General features: G+C 47.5%; 1 protein-coding gene across 1 annotated transcript in view; it reads right to left on the minus strand.

Annotated features, from left to right (window-relative positions):
* The window catches only part of Cyth3 (cytohesin 3), a 122804-nt gene extending 111231 nt beyond the window's left edge, over nt 1-11573 (minus strand). Inside the window, exon 1 of the mRNA XM_063271013.1 lies at nt 11461-11573. The gene's annotated coding sequence lies outside the window, so the exon portion shown is untranslated. The remainder of the gene's footprint in view (nt 1-11460) is intronic.
* Nucleotides 11574-15334: the final 3761 nt, after the last annotated feature.

Genomic DNA, 15334 nt, shown 5'->3' on the forward strand with positions numbered 1-15334 from the left:
CTAGGAAGCGCAAGGCCCGGGGTTCGGTCCCCAGCTCCGGAAAAAAAAAAAAAGTAGTCAAGAATTAAAGGGAAAAGTTAGGGTCAGAAGGCTGGAGGGATGGCTCAGTGGTTAAGAGCACTTGTCATTCTTGCAGAGAATCTGGGTTCAGCTCCCATGACCCTCTTTAGGCAGCTCACAACCAGGGGACCCCCATGGGCACCGGCACCCATGAAGCGCGCGCACACACACACACACACACACACACACGTACACATATATATGCATAAAATAAAAAACACATTTTTTTAAAAAAAGAAAAAACCCAGTTGCTAATAGCCAAAATATAGAGAAAAGTAAAGCAGGGAAAACATTGTTTCCCTAAAACCTTCCCACACTCCTTCAACCAGAACCAGTGGAGCTGGCCAACAAGTCTCCTACCTGATGAAAAGCAGATTAGATGTGGATCCCAAGACCACAATAGCACAAGACTCCTTCCATGGAAAATTCCAGAACTAAGCAGGGGGAGGGTACCTGAAACCAACTTAACTTCCACTTTTCAGAAGCTCACACAGGTGACTGTTCATTTACTGTAGTACAAAGAGCTGAACCAAGAGCTTTGTGCATTCTAGAATACTTACTGTCACTAAGCCCCACCCCAGCCCCTCACTGGGGGATTCTAGGCAGGGGCTTTACCACTGAGCCACACCCAGCCCCCTCACTGGGGGATTCTAGGTAGGGGCTCTACCACTGAGCCCCACCCCAGCCCCTCACTGGGGGATTCTAGGCAGGGGCTCTACCACTGAGCCACGCCCCCAGCCCCTCACTGGGGGATTCTAGGCAGGGGCTCTACCACTGAGCCACGCCCCCAGCCCCTCACTGGGGGATTCTAGGCAGGGGCTCTACCACTGAGCCACGCCCCAGCCCCTCACTGGGGGATTCTAGGCAGGGGCTCTACCCCTGAGCCACGCCCCCAGCCCCTCACTGGGGGATTCTAGGCAGGGGCTCTACCCCTGAGCCACGCCCCCAGCCCCTCACTGGGGGATTCTAGGCAGGGGCTCTACCCCTGAGCCACGCCCCCAGCCCCTCACTGGGGGATTCTAGGCAGGGGCTCTACCACTGAGCCACGCCCCCAGCCCCTCACTGGGGATTCTAGGCAGGGGCTCTACCACTGAGCCACGCCCCCAGTCCCTCACTGGGGGATTCTAGGCAGGTGCTTTACCACTGAGCCACGCCCCCAGCCCCTCACTGGGGGATTCTAGGCAGGGGCTCTACCCCTGAGCCACACCCCAGCCCCTCACTGGGGGATTCTAGGCAGGGGCTCTACCACTGAGCCACGCCCCCAGCCCCTCACTGGGGGATTCTAGGCAGGGGCTCTACCACTAAGCCCCTCACTGAGCCACTTCCCTGTAGATTGCTGTATGTAAGCAGGTGAGGTTAGGTGAAAGACAAGGCTAGGATAGAGCCTGTGACTGGACAGTAGAAAAAGGAGGACGGGCTGAGAGTTTTTGAGAGGCGGGAGAGATAGGAGGGAGGAGGAAGGAAGGAAGATGGAGGAAGAGAAGGATGACCCAGATCTCTGTGGCTTTAAATAGCCACAGGTAGCCATGAATATCACTTAAGGAATGAATTATTGCAGGACAATTTGTCCAATCTAAGTGGGCAGCTTATATCAATATCAACTGGCTCTGAGTTCTTTGTTTGGGCGTTTTGTGGGTTGAGAATTTACTGATAGAAATCTGACCGATAAATTACAAGCCTCTAGAGTTTTGATTTTACCGGGTTACAGGGATTAGTGATAGCTAACAGCAAGATGGGTGGTCGCTACAAGGGGCGAGCCATGGAGCCACTGAGCCTGGTGCTAGCATGGGGTGGTTCATTCATTTTTATTATTGAATGCAACATGTCCCCATGAGTTTATCACGGAAGAAAGGACAGTAATAGAAAGAAAAAGAGGGCACGGTACAGCATGAATCTCAGCTGTGGGTTAAACCCCCAGCACCATCCACATCAGAACTTGATGTGAATAGTGCACCCTTGAAATCTTACCACTCGGGAGGCTCAGGCAGGAGGCTCATTCTTACACCGCAAGTTCAAGGCAGTCCAGACTGCATGAGACCCTGTCAAGGGGGAGGGGAAGGGAGAGAACAGAAGCAAAGGAGGGAGAGAGGCAAGCCAGGCTTACACACCTATTACCCCAGCCCTTGGAGGGTGAAGGCAGGAGGACCTGGGGCTCAGTGTTGTCCTAGACTGCAGAGAGAGTTTGAAGACAGCCTGTCAAGAGAGGGCATGGGGTGGAGAGGACAATAGAGAGAGCCAGAAGTAGGGAGGGAGGCGGGAGGGAAAGAACTTCAATGTGATTTGAATGTAATATGTTCATGTACTTAGCACCCCCTCCCTAGCCACTGTTGACAACTAAAACCTGACTTACACTTATCCATTTAAATCCCGAATATTCTTCCTTAAGAGGAAAGGGTGGCCTATTGGAACACAAGGAGAAGTCTCACTTGGAGGTCTCGAACAGAGTTCATCCCCTGGAGGAGGCTGCATTCCCATCCCACGGGGCAAGGCTGCATCTTTATTGATTCTGAGGCATACTGTTCTCACATCTCAGCAAGAAATACTCATTTAGGTGTGAAATTTAATAAGTGACACATTTAATTATAGATGTTGACTTTGACTGTCCTGGACGATGGAAAACAAAATGACTCTGATGAAACCCAAGACAAGGACAACGAAGAAGCTGTGCCTGTTGGACCAGGAAATGTAGCCACCCACCACTGCATATTAGACACCACCATGCAGAGATGGAGAAGGCTGAGGATGCACCTCAGTGGGAGAGCCCCTGCCTAGAATCCCCCAGTGAGGGGCTGGGGGCGTGGCTCAGTGGTAGAGCCCCTGCCTAGAATCCCCCAGTGAGGGGCTGGGGGTGTGGCTCAGTGGTAGAGCCCCTGCCTAGAATCCCCCAGTGAGGGGCTGGGGTGTGGCTCAGTGGTAGAGCCCCTGCCTAGAATCCCCCAGGGAGGGGCTGGGGGTGTGGCTCAGTGGTAGAGCAGCTGCCTAGAATCCCCCAGGGAGGGGCTGGGGGTGTGGCTCAGTGGTAGAGCCCCTGCCTAGAATCCCCCAGTGAGGGGCTGGGGGTGTGGCTCAGTGGTAGAGCCCCTGCCTAGAATCCCCCAGTGAGGGGCTGGGGTGTGGCTCAGTGGTAGAGCCCCTGCCTAGAATCCCCCAGTGAGGGGCTGGGGTGTGGCTCAGTGGTAGAGCCCCTGCCTAGAATCCCCCAGTGAGGGGCTGGGGTGTGGCTCAGTGGTAGAGCCCCTGCCTAGAATCCCCCAGTGAGGGGCTGGGGTGTGGCTCAGTGGTAGAGCCCCTGCCTAGAATCCCCCAGTGAGGGGCTGGGGTGTGGCTCAGTGGTAGAGTCCCTGCCTAGAATCCCCCAGTGAGGGGCTGGGGGTGTGGCTCAGTGGTAGAGTCCCTGCCTAGAATCCCCCAGTGAGAGGTTGAGGGGTGGCTCAAAAATAAAATGTTTGTCGAGAATCCTCTAATGAAGGGTAGGGGTGTATAGCTCAGTGTCAGGGTACTTGTCCAGCATGCACACAGCCCTGGGTTTAATCCCCAGTACTGTCTGTTCTCCCCTGAAAAAAGAATGAAGAAATGGAGAGAGGAGGCAACATGGTCTACATAGTGAGATCGCCAGGCAATGGTGGCGCACACCTTTAATCCCAGCACTCAAGAGGCAGAAACTGGCAGACCTCTGTGAGTTCAAGACCAGCCTGGTCTACAGAGCTAGTTCTATGACAACCAGGACTACTCTAAGAAACCCTGTATCAAAAAGAAAGAAAGAAAGAAAGAAAGAAAGAAAGAGAGGGGGGAGGGAGGGAGGGACGGAGGGATGGAGGGGAAAGAAGAGAGGAGAGAGAAGAAAAAAGAAAAAGGAAGGACGAGAAGAAGAATGGCTGTGAGTGGAATTGTCCAACACTCAGTGTTTTGAGCATCCTAGCTCAGGAGGCAGTCACGTGCAGTTCAGGGAAGCCATGGCTGAACCATACTTCTAAAGTCATTTCTTTCTCTCATGACTCTGATTATTCAAGTTTGCAGAGTTCAAAGCCATTGCAAAGTCACAAAGCTGCTCTCAAATCTCCATTTCATAATGTAGGTCACAGACAATATCTGAACCTTTAGAAGTTATGACAGTGATGGGCTTCGGGAACAGTTTGATGGGTAAATACTTGTTGCTAAGCCTGGATCTCCAGCACCACTGTAAAAGCCAGGAATGGTGGCACACGTGTAATCCCATCACTGGAGACACACATACAGGGAGAGACAGGTGAGATGAACCAGGAAGTTCCAGGTTCAGTCCGAAAACCTGTCTTTAAAAATAAGATGGTCTCCTTCAGTGATGAATAGTCCTAGGCCCCCGCCCCCCAAAAAGAAATAAGGTAGAGCTCTGGCAGGGCAGGGTGGCTCAGTGGGGAGGCACTTGGTGCCAAGCCCAACAAACTGTGTTCAACCCCTAGGGCCCACGCGATGGATGAAGAGAACCCTCAGGTTGTCCTGTGACTCCCACACATGGGACATGGCACATATATGCCAACACACTCACCATTCACAGCACACACACACACACACACACACACACACACAGAGATGCAGATTCAGACACACACACACACACACACATGCACACATACTCACGAGATTTAAAAGCCTGAGAAACAAAGGGAGAGAGGGGAGGGGGAAAGGGAAGATGGAATTTGCAAGAAGAAAAAAAGAAAAAAGTCTTCTGGGAGCTGTGAGGGTTCGACACAGGCTGGCGGCCATGTTGGCGCAGCTAAAACTTGACAATGGGGCAGCAAAGGTTCATCTGAAAGGCCCTTTAGCTGGAGATGTGCCACTGTGTGTGTTTGGCACTGACAGAACGGGCTAGAAACAAATGGGTCAGTCACACGAGGTGACACAGCAGTGCAACGTGAAGTGAACAGACCCTGGAGGGAGAGCCATTATCTTTTTGTGTCGTGGTTATTATTGGGTTTTGAGACAGGGTCTGGCATCAGATTTGCTATACAGTGAAGAATGACCTTGAATTCTGATCCTCTTGCCTTCCAAATGCTGGGATTCCAGGGACGGGCCACTATCCCTGGCTGACGCTGTCTTTTGGAAACCTGAGAGGGTTGGCAAAATGACATCAGCCACCAAACCTGACGACCTGAATCTAATCCTCGGGAGCCACGTACCAGAAGGTGAGAACTGAATCTCCAGTTATCCTCTGAGCCGAGCAGTGGTGGCGAAGGCCTTAGATCTCAGCACTCAGGAGGCAGAAGCAGGTGGATCTCTGAGTTCGAGGTCAGCCTGGTCTATAGAGCGAGTTTCAGGACAGCCAGGTCTATGCAGAGAAACCCTGTCTCAAAACAACAACAACAACAACAGCAAAAACAACAACAACGTGTTCTCTGATGTTTGCACATATGCTATTGTATATGCACAACTATACACACACACATACACACAGAGACAATAAATCAATCAATCAATAAATAAATAAATAAATAAATAAATAGATGTAAGCAAAATTAAAAGCCTTACAAATGTTTGTGTCCTCTCACCCAGTAAACTCCACCTCTTGGAACTCTGTTTTTTATAAAAATTACAGAAGTACAGATGAGTTTTTAAATCTCTCAAAAATAAATAGCAATTGAGCCATCTAATCTCTGCATTGCAAAACGAGTTAGCTGTATCTTTTTAAATAGAGAACGTTGTCATTCCGTTATCTTTTATCTGCTTACTTTGTGTTTTCCTGTGTGTGAACATGATCATGCAAACGTCAAAGACAACCTTGCGAAGCTGGTTCTCTACTCCCACCTTTACAGGGATTGGTGGCATTGAATTCGGGTCATTCTGCTTGGCAGCAAGCTCTTTTACCCACTGAGCCCTCTGACCAAACCTAATGTGGTCTTAATAAAAGAAAAAAATAGCTGGGCGGTGGTGGCACAGGCCTTTATTCCCATCACAGGTGGAAGCAGGTGGATCTCTGAGTTCAAGGCCAGCCTGGACTACAGGAGTAGTTCTAGGACAGCCAAGGCTACACAGAGAAAGCCTGTCTTGAAGATAGATAGATAGATAGATAGATAGATAGATAGATAGATAGATAGATAGATAGATGGATGGATGGATGGATGGATGGATGGATGGATGGATGGATGGATGGATGGATGGATAGACAGACAGACAGACAGACAGGTTGGTGGGTAGATAGATAGATAGATAGATAGATAGATAGATAGATAGATAGATAGATAGATAGATAGACAGACAGGTTGGTGGGTGGATAGATAGATAGATAGATAGATAGATAGATAGATAGATAGATAGATAGATAGATAGATAGATAGACAGACAGGTTGGTGGGTGGATAGATAGATAGATAGATAGATAGATAGATAGATAAAAAGAAAAATATTTATATCATTAAAAAGGCAGAACTATTGCCTGTAATCCTAGCAATTGGGAAGCTCAGGTCAAGTCTGATGACCTGAGTTGGGTCCCCAGAACCCACACAGTAGGCAGGCAGGAACTGGCTCCCAAAAGCTGTCCTCTGACCTCCATACTCACAGTATGCCTAGAAACACACACACACACACACACACACACACACACACACACACACACACACAGAGAGAGAGAGAGAGAGAATAATAATTAATGTATTTAAAAAAAACAAAACAAAGATTTTTGAAAGTTTGAGGCCAGCCTTGGCTTCATATCAAAGCCCTGTCTCCAAAAACCTAAATAAAGAAATTAAAATAAATGAAAAAGTTATGCATGCCAGGGCTCACGGATATAGCCTTCATAAGCCTTCTTTCTAAATATAATAAAATATTTTACAAAACACTAAATAGGGAGCTGGAGAGGCGGCTCAGTGATCAGGAGCACTTGCTGCTCTTAACCAGGGTTCAATTCCCAGCACCCCCATGACAGTTTCCAACTCTCTGTAACTCCAGCTCCAGAGGCTCCAATCCCTTTTCTGTCCTTTGTGGGTACCAGGAACACAAATGGCACACAGACATGCATGTAGGCAAAACACGTTTACACATAAAATACAAACAAATCAGTCTTTCAAAAGGAAACACATAAAATCCTACTAGCCCGGTAGAAGAGAGTGGCTACTAGGCAAACCTGATGACCTGAGTTCAAATCCCCAGGACCCATGTGAAAAGCCAGGCACGGCACCGTCACTGCAGCTGAAGACAGGAAATTAGGATCTCTGGGGCTTGCTGGCTACCAGCCTTAGCTGGTTCAGTGAGACATCCTGTCTGAAGGAAATAGTAAAGCAGGACACTCACTGTCTTCCTCTGGCCTCTATATGTAAATATGTGTGGACACAGACACAAATACATTTTCACATGCCATATAAACATACTTGTATGCACCAAAAAAAATTTCAAAATTTTACACAGAAATAAAAGGGATGGTAATACGGTTCAAGTGGCAAAGAGGCTTGCTGCCAAACCTTACGACACGAGTTCAGTCCCTGGGAACTACAGGGTGGAAGGAGAGGACTGACTCTCACGAGTTGTCCTCTGACCTCCATATGAGTGCCATGACACACACACTCACCCCTATGTACATATAAGTAGATAAAATATAAAAGCCAAGAGACTGGAAAGATGGGGCAGTGGTTAAGAACACTGGTTGCTCTCACAGAGGACCTGAGTTTGACTCCCAGCACTCACGTGGTGGCTCACAACCACCTATAACTCTCTTTCCAGGGACTCCCACACACTCTTCTCACCTCCATGCACACCAGGCATACGTATGGTGCACAGACATACATGTAGACCCATACACATAAAAGAAGTTTTAAAGGGATAAAATAAAAAGCCCGGCATTGTTTTTTAAAAATACTGAAAATAGTTTGCCTTTGTGTTTCCAGTGTCTCGACTTACTGTGTTGTTTGGCTAAGCATGGCCCTGCTCTCTTCCACCTCCGTGAACTTAGAGGACACAGACACACTGCAGCTAAAACCATGCTTTTGCTAGTGATTTAGTTTATGAATGTTATAAATATAATTGACTTGCAAAGGAGAAAGCACATTCTTACAGGCTCTGCATGTCTCTTCGGATGGGCTTAATTAAGACAAAATACCCTGTAAATAAAACGCCTCATCAGAATTCATGACATTTTTAGAACTTGAACATGACCATGGAAGCTTCAAGATACTAAAAAATATTGAAAGCAAGCATTCTTCTTTGTCAAGAGTCCCAAAATATGTCTCAGTGTGCACAGACCCCCCCCCAAGACTCAAGAACAAAGACTCTGGGCTTCATACTTTAATACTCACATTAAAAAGACCAAGAAATATGACCACAAACTGGATGAAATTGGACAAAACCTGGAAGGAGATCAAATAACAAAAGGAAGTCCCATTTGACATAAGAATTTCCAGTTTGATTAAAGAGACTTCAACTCTACCACAGGACAGAGCTAAGTAACTATTTCAAGGCAAAAGTTATTGATTAGAACTGGGAGATGGTGGGCAGTTAAAAAGTCTGGAACCCCCAGAACTCACATTGATAGCTACTGTTGTCAACTCAGCACACCCTACAATCACCTGGGAAGTCTCAGTGAGTGGGCTGTCTGTCTCGGGTTCGTCTGTGGATATGTCTGTGGGGAATGGTCTGAAGTTAATTGACATGGGAAGAATCAGTCCACTCTGGGTGGTACCATTCCCTAGGCAGAGGGAGTTCTAAACTGTATGAAAGTGGAGAAACTGAGCCGAGCACAAGCAAGCAGGACTGCAGCCATTTCTCTCCACTCTTGACTCTAGCTGTTTGAAATTCCAACCTTGACTCTCCCACAACGAAGGTCTGTAACCTGGAACTGTCAGCTGCCATAAGGCCTTTTCTCCCCAAAGTTGCTTTTTGTCAGGGTGTTGCATCACATCAACAGATACCAGGCAGGCTGGTATTGTAGTACTCAGGAGACAGAGGAGCCTCAAGAGCAAGCTGGCTATTGAGACTAACCATATAGGATGAGCTCCGATTCAATTAAGAGACCCTGCTTCAATGACTAAAGTTAAAAAGATGACCAATATGACTGAAGAAGACATCCGTTTTTTTTAAAGATTTATTTATTTATTTATTTATTATATATAAGTACACTGCAGCTGTCTTCAGACACACCAGAAGAGGGCATCAGATCTCATTACAGATGGTTGCGAGCCACCATGTGGTTGCTGGGATTTGAACTCAGGACATCTGGAAGAGCAGATGCTCTTAACCTCTGAGCCATCTCTCCAGTCCTCCTGAAGAAGACATCCAACATCAACCTTGGGGCCACACATGCATGTACACCGACATTCACATATACATACATTTACACATATGTACACACATGTACATACATACAAGCAAGCATACTCTCTTAGGGTTTTTATTGCTCTGAAGAGACACCGCAACTATGGCAACTCTTATAAAGAAAAGCATTTAATTGGGGCTGCCTTACAGTTTCGGAGGTTCAGTCTATTATCATCATGGCAGGAAACATGGCAGCCTGCAGGCAGACATGGTGCTCAAGAAGGAGCTGAGAGCTCTACATCGTGATCTGCAGGCAGCTGAAAGAGACCGTGTGCCACAGTGGGTATAGCTTGAGCATAGGAGACCTCAAAGCCCCGCCCCACAGTGACACACTTCCTCCAACAAGCCCATACCTACTCCAACAAGGCCACGCCTCCTAATAGTGCCACTCCCCATGGGTCAAGCATTCAAACATGTGAGTCTATGGGCACTAAGCCAATATATTCCAACCACCACATTCCATTCTCTGGCCCCCATAGGCTTGTAGCATAATGTGTATATATATATATAACACATATATGATATATATATATCATAATGCAAAATGAGATTCATGCAATATCTTAAATGTAATCACCTCTAAAATCAAAAGCATATCACATACTTCCAACATACAATGGCACAGGGTATACATTACCATTCCAAAATGGAGGAGAGACATGAAAGTGAGGAAATACTGGACCAACCCAAGAACCAAAACCAGCCAGGCAAATTCCAAAGTCTGCATCTCCATGTCTCCAACTCTTTTCAGCATCGTCGCCTGCCAACACACTTTTCTTAAGATGGTTCCACCCCCCCGTCAGCAACTTTCCTTGGCAGATAGCCCATGACTCTGGCATCTCTAACCTCTTGTAGTCTCCAAGGCAATCCAGGCTTCACCTTCACAGCTTCATACAGTGGTCTCTCTAGGCCTCCGTGCAGGGACACCCCGCCACCCTTGGTGGTTTCCCTTAGTCATGGCGGGAAACTCCACCCCCTTTCTTCTTCTTCTTTTTCTTCTTCTTCTTCTTCTTCTTCTTCTTCTTCTTCTTCTTCTTCTTCTTCTTCTTCTTCTTCTTCTTCTTCTTCTTCTTCTTCTTCTTCTTCTTCTTTTTTCCGGAGCTGGGGACCGAACCCAGGACCTTGCGCTTGCTAGGTAAGCGCTCTACCACTGAGCTAAATTCTCAACCTCTACCCCCTTTCTTCTATCCTTGACTCTAAAGCCCAAATCACATGGTTAAATCTACCAAGTTCTGCTGCTTGCTGGGGCTGAAACATAGCCCTCTTGTTCAATAACATCTTCGCCAGCTGTCCATTCTAAATGGTTTCCTTCACTGACTAAGCTTGGCTGTCCTGGAACTTGCTCTGCAGACCAGACTTGCCTTGAATTCAGGGATCTGCCTGCTTCTATATCCTGAGTGCTCGTATTAAAGGTGTGTACCACCATGCCTTTAATTTTTTAAAAAATTCTTTTTCACAAGTTAGAAGCTTATCTAGGTAGAAGCTGATCTTGCCCTGAGGTCACTGCTCCCTTTATTTCATTTGACACCCAGTTTCTTAAAAATTTGTTTATCTTCTTGAACACAGGATTCAGTTCTATTCTTCCCAGTGTCCCTCCCTTTTCTCCTCAGACTGTACATTTTGTAACTTTTCCTGCTCATCGTGCTCCATTTTTTTATAGAACTTTATAAGCATGGTCACTAATAATCACATTACACAGTCGCACTAGGCTATTTTGAGATTTCCTCTGTCAAGGCAATTTAATCCAAAATTCTTCAATCTGGGCTCAGGCAAACTTTTTTGGATAAGGGCAAAAGGCTGCCACATTCTTTGCCAAAATATCACAGGAACTGTCTCTAGTACACATACTAACATTCTTCTCTGAAACCTCTTGAGCTGGGCCACCACCGTTCAAATCGACTTGACACCACTGTCTCCATGTTCCGACTAAGAAAGCACCACTTAAAGCATTCAACTGTTTTTCTAATCCACAGTCCCAAAGTCCACCAAACAAAAACATGGTCCCGCCTATCACAGCAATACCCAACTCCTGGTACCAACTTCTGTCTACTAGGTTTCTGTTGCTGTGAACAGACAGCATAACCAAGGCAACTCTTATAAAGGAAAACATTAATTGGGGTTGGCTTACAGTTTTGGAGGCTTAGTCCATTATCATCATGGCGGGAAACATGACAGTATGCAGGCAGGCATGGTGCTGGAGGGACTGAGAATTCTACATCTTGATCCGCAGGCAGCAGGAAGAGACTGTCCCACACTGGGCACAGCTTGAACACGAGAGACCTCAAAGCCCGCCCCCACAGTGACGCACTTCCTCCAACAAGGCCACGCCTACTCCAGCAAGGCCATACCTCCTAAGAGTGCCACTCCCTACGGGCTAAAGATTCAAACATGTGAGTCTATGGAGGCCAAACCTACTCAAACCACCACACATGTATATCACATCCAAAAAAAAAAAGAAAGAGAAAAAGTTTAAAAACAACAAAAAACAGTAGAAGCACATTTTTAAAGGCGACATGGGGCCAGGCAGAGTGGCCTTTAAATTCAAGCCCTTCGGAGGCAGAGGCAGATGAATCTCTGTGGCCCAAGGCCAGCCCCAGTCTCAAACAAACCACTCTGGTGGGCTAGGGATGAGGCTCAGTTGGAAGAGTGTTGGACCCAAATGCACAGGACTCCCGGTGCTGCGCACTCCTATATTCTTAGAACTCTAAAGAGGGAGGCAGGAAGATCAAAAGTACAAGGTCATCCCCGGCCACATAGTAAGTGTGAGGTCAGCCAGGGTTACAAGAGACTGTGTCGGGGTTGGGGATTTAGTTCAGTGGTAGAGCGCTTGTCTAGCAAGCACAGGGCCCTGGGTTCGGTCCCCAGCTCCGAAAAAAAGAAAAAAAAAAAAAACCAACCAAACAAACAAACAAGAGACTGTGTCAGGCCAGCCTGGGCTACAAGAGACTGTTTCAAAAATGTAAAAACAAAGAAAAGAAAAGAAAGGAAAAGAAGAGAAAAGAAAAGAAAAGAAAAAAGGAAAAGGTCTCCAGTTTTACAATGTGTGTACGTATGTGTCTGCATGCGCGCATGAGCGCGCAGTGAACAAAATAGGACCTCTCAATCAAATCCAGAGCTTGCTGATACAAGGCTAGTTTGGCTAATCCGTTTGCTGTGAGGATCCCTCAACTCTATCTTAGGAGGATGGAATTACAGGCCACACCCATCCAACAGTCACAGACAAACAAGGGCTGTTTGTGTATCTCAAGGGTAGAACACATGACTAACGTGTGAGGCTCTGGCTTTTATCTCTCTCTCTCTCTCTCTCTCTCTCTCTCTCTCTCTCTCACACACACACACACACACACGCACGCATATACACGTACACACACACACACGCACGCATATACACGTACACACGCACACCACACATACAGGCATGCACACACACACCACACACGCACACATACACGCACGCATGCACAACACACACGCACACAGGCACACACACACACCACACACACACACGCACACCACACACACACACAACACGCACACCACACACACACACACGCACACCATACACACACTTGCACCCATGCATGCACACACACATGCACACCACACACACCACACACACACGTGCGCATGCGCGCACACACACACGCATGCACATACACACACGCACACATGCGCACACACACAACACACACACACATGCACAACACACACACACGCGCGCACACATGCACGCATGCACACAGACGCGCGCACGCACGCACACATTCTGCTGTAGAGCCTGGGGTTCGGCTTGTTTGGTAGTGCGCCTGTTCAGCACACAAAGCCTTGGCTCCCATCTGAACAAAACTGCGGTGCAGAGCCTGGGAGGTAGAGGCAGGAGAATCAGAAGTTGAAGGTCATTATCAGCCACATATCAAGTTGGGTATCACTCTGGGCTTCATGGGACTCTGTTTAAAAAAAAAAAATCCTGTTTCATGGCTTACCCCAGAGAATTTTTGTTTGTGAGTCTCTTAGGGCAGAAATTCATCAAAAACCAACAGGAGCACCCGCATCTGCCTATCTGGCTTCCCTGCCCTTGCCCCACTACCAGGGTCGCGGTCCGGTTCCGAGTGTTTTATGGATGTGTGAACAGCTGAGAGACTTCGAAGCTCGAAGTCATAGTTCATTTCTCAGTATGTTTGAATGGTAAGTGATGCAATTTAGCGTGCATTCTCTTCTTGGGGGTGGGGGAGGAAGTGTGTGTGTGTGTGTGTGTGTGTGTGTGTGTGTGTGTGTGTGTGGTGTGTGACATTGAGTCTAGCTGTCCTGGAACTAAGTATGACCTCTTTATCGTGTCTCTTCTACCTTCCAACTGTGGCCACTCCACCAAACCTGAGCAGTTCATTCTTTTTTTTTTTTTTTTTTCTGGTTCTTTTTTTCGGAGCTGGGGACCGAACCCAGGGCCTTGCGCTTCCTAGGCAAGCGCTCTACCACTGAGCTAAATCCCCAGCCCCCCCTTTTTTTTAAAGATTTATTCATTTATTATATATAAGTACACGGTAGCTGTCTTCAGACACACCAGAAGAGGACATCAGATCCCATTACAGATGGTTGTGAGCCACCATGTGGTTGCTGGGAATTGAACTCAGGACCTCTGGAAGAGTAGTTGGGTGCTTTTTTTTTTTTTTTTTTTTTTGGTTCTTTTTTTCGGAGCTGGGGACCGAACCCAGGGCCTTGCGCTTCCTAGGTAAGCGCTCTACCACTGAGCTAAATCCCCAGCCCCTAGTTGGGTGCTCTTAACCGCTGAGCCATCTCTCCAGCCCTGAGCAATTCATTCTTTTAAAAAACTTTTATTTTGGGCTGGGGATTTAGCTCAGTGGTAGAGCGCTTACCTAGGAAGCGCAAGGCCCTGGGTTCGGTCCCCAGCTCCGAAAAAAAGAACCAAAAAAAAAAAAAAAAAACTTTTATTTTTTTTTTTTTAATTTTGTCCCCGTCCATGTGAGAGGGATTGTGCCACAGCACGCATGTGGAAGTCACACAGAGGACAACCGGTGATAGTCTGTTCTCTCTTTCCACTGTGAGAGGCCCAGGAATCGAACTCAGGCTGTCAGGCTTGGCAGCAAGCACCTGTATCAGCTAAACCATCTCACTGACCCTTAGTGTATACTCTTCATGGGGCGGGGCTGTGGGTGTGGGGAGGGGAGCCCCGAGGCTTGAGTATTACAAGCATGCGTTCTATCCTTGAGTTGCATCCACCAGCCCCGTTCTTAGAACTTGCCATTTGAAGTTCTCGGGGCCAAAAGGAGTTTACAAACGACATTTCAAAGACGGGTGGACTCTGAATTCACATGTTTCCCAATAAAGAATCTACTTTCTGTTTCCAAATATATCAAATGCCCTGAGCATGACCAGACTCTTGGTTCTATTTTCTTTCCAGGGAGGGTTGGACTGGAGGAGAGTCAAACGAGGTAAAGCAATCCCCTTATGGGATCATACGCTTTCCTACGTCATGTGACTATTAATGTGATCTAAATTTTTTTTTCTTTTGAGACGGAGTCTCATCCCAAGCTGGCTTTGAACTCACTATGCTTCCACCTCCTGAGTGCTGAGATTGCAGGCTCACACCAGGCGTATATGCTGGGGAAAGAGCCCAGAGTTTCATGCACACTAGGCGAGCACGGGACCAATTGAGCCACATCCCCACATAGAAGGTTAGGGTTGGATGAATAAAGAAAAAGAGAAAGCTTTGGGGGGGTAAGGAGACGCCCCCCAACACTAGCAGCCCATCCAGACATGCCCAGGTAGCCAGAATGGGTGACTCAGGGTAAAGGGAGGAGACAGGGCACACCGCTGAGGGGCAGAGGATACCAGGCCTTTACTGTCAGTCGGCTGGAGAATGGGATGCTAGACTGCAGTGAGAGAGTAGCTGCGAGGAAAGGTTGGGCTCAGTGTGGACTAAGGCAATGCCAGAAGCCAGGTTGGAGGGAGAGAAGCCCAGGCAAGAAGGCAAGTTGTCATCCCAG

The sequence above is a fragment of the Rattus norvegicus genome, chromosome 12 (genome assembly GCF_036323735.1).
Source record: "Rattus norvegicus strain BN/NHsdMcwi chromosome 12, GRCr8, whole genome shotgun sequence".
Classification (NCBI taxonomy): Eukaryota; Metazoa; Chordata; class Mammalia; order Rodentia; family Muridae; genus Rattus; species Rattus norvegicus.